This window comes from Phacochoerus africanus, chromosome 13, assembly GCF_016906955.1.
Source record: "Phacochoerus africanus isolate WHEZ1 chromosome 13, ROS_Pafr_v1, whole genome shotgun sequence".
NCBI classification, from domain to species: domain Eukaryota; kingdom Metazoa; phylum Chordata; class Mammalia; order Artiodactyla; family Suidae; genus Phacochoerus; species Phacochoerus africanus.
The window spans coordinates 50979115-50981243 of NC_062556.1; the positions used below are offsets into that span (position 1 = coordinate 50979115).

General features: G+C 45.9%; 1 non-coding gene across 1 annotated transcript; it reads left to right on the forward strand.

Annotated features, from left to right (window-relative positions):
* The first annotated feature begins 1490 nt into the window (after window positions 1-1490).
* LOC125113687 (U6 spliceosomal RNA) lies at window positions 1491-1597 on the forward strand. Its single transcript, XR_007131551.1, has one exon. It is a non-coding gene; the product is annotated as a U6 spliceosomal RNA (small nuclear RNA).
* Window positions 1598-2129: the final 532 nt, after the last annotated feature.

Here is a 2129-nt window from a genome sequence, read left to right on the forward strand (position 1 = left end):
CTGGTATCTCTTCCTGAGACACAAATCTCATATGACTCTCCAACTTAGAGCCCTTCTGTGGCTCCTCATGGTCCCCATGATGAAATCCAAGCTACTGTGTACGTTCTACAAGGCCTGGCACACCCTGGCCCCTGCCTACTTTTTCAGCTTTGATTTCTGCATATCTCTGCCTGGCATTCTGCCCCACGATCCCTCAAGATCTGAGAGTTCCTAAGTGCACTGTGTCATTTCTTAGGAGCTATTCCTGGTGCTCGGGATCAGCTCCCTCAGGTGTTAAAGACTGACAAACCCTCGAGTGTCCTTCGTGAGTCAGTGGAAACCTCGCTGCATCCAGGAACACCTCCCTGAGAGCTCCAGGAACAGTGCACTATGTGTTGTGTGCTCCCTAACCTTGCCTGTCCCTCTCCTGCGGCAGCTCTCCCACGGAACGGCACTTCAGGTACACCTGTCTCCCACGTAACCTCTGAATTTATTGAGAAAGAAACCTTCTTGATTTCTGTCTCTTCATCACCTAGCACAGCTCCTAAGATCCAGAGGAGCAGCACAACATGGCCCAAGTTCTGGCTGGGTTCCGATCTTGCTTCCATCATATCCTGTTTTTTGTGACTTTCAACAAGTAGTTAACCTCTCTGTGCTTTGCTTTCTTTACCTATTGGGGGAGGGGGATAGTAATAACTATAATTACTATTATTGAATAGTAATAATAGGAATAGCATTGTCATGAGGATGAAGTGAGTTTATTCATATATAAATTTTTTTTTTTGTCTTTTCGCCTTTTCTAGGGCCGCTTCCCATGGCATATGGAGGTTCCCAGGCTAGGGGTGGAATCAGAGCTGTAGCCACTGGCCTACGCCAGAGCCACAGCAACATGGGATCTGAGCTGCGTCTGCGACCTATACCACAGGTCACGGCAACGCCAGATCCTTAACCCACTGAGCAAGGGCAGGGATCGAACCCGCAACCTCATGGTTCCTAGTCGGATTCGTTAACCACTGAGCCATGATGGGAACTCCTATTCACATACAATTATTTAAAACAGTGTCCAGCTCAGAGGAAGCATCCCATAAATACTATGTTTTATAATTATTATTGGCACGCAATAAATATCTGTGCGTTGTACTAAAGGACTGTAGCTGCTCTCTAGTTCATGCTCTTTAGGGAACTAAATGTTTTGGAAGTCACAGATTAAAGGGCAGGGATTTCTGTTCCCAAACACATTTCTGCTACAGCTCATGATGCCCCACGTCCCACAGAGGTTTTATCAAGTGCCCAGTGTTTGCAAGGACAGTGGAGGCTGTGTGCTCTATGGCATCCCACACAGATCCCACAACAAACAAATGTTTACATTCAACCTGAGCCCCCAATTCATCTCCCACTTGGTGCCGAGGTGAAGTGAGGGCCCCCAGGGAGCCCAGGAGGATGAACAGGTGAGTTGACAGAAGAAACACCATGGTGGAGTCCTGAACCCTGCATCAGAAAACAGTACGAAGGTCCTCGCTTGGGCAGAGCATATACTAAAATTGGAATGATACTGAGAAGATCACCAAGGGCTCTGCGCGAGGATGACTTGTGAATTTGTCCAGCATTCCCTGTTCTTTATAAATCAGCAATAGTTAAATAAAATAAATGAGAAAATAGTACAAAGAGCTGTGTAATCTTAGGAAGTCCCTTAACCTGACTAAACTTCAGTCTCCATATGGAAAGTGGGGGTCATTAAGCCTGTTCCACCTGCCATATAGGGCAAGTATAAGAAATAGATTAATTAAAGCAGGTGCATAGTCATTTGCTAGGCACTTGAATATGCACAGAAGCAAGAAATTTGCTAATGACCCCATCAAAACCTTCTCTGAGCTCTGCAGCATCAGTCTGTCTGGCGCATAGAAACTTCCCGTAACACCCTCAAGAGATCCCCTAACGTGAGACCGTGCATAGGTCCTGACATTAATGTTTTGTGTGTGCGTGAGTGTGGGGGTGTGTACGCCTGACCCGTCTATCTACTCGCCATATTTTACCTCCCATCCTAAGAAATCCAATTACTTATTATATTCCTCTCTGGAATAAAAGAATTTATTCTAATGACTACCAGACAGCAGAGTAAAATTAGCTTCAGAGGACTATGGAAGCCGATA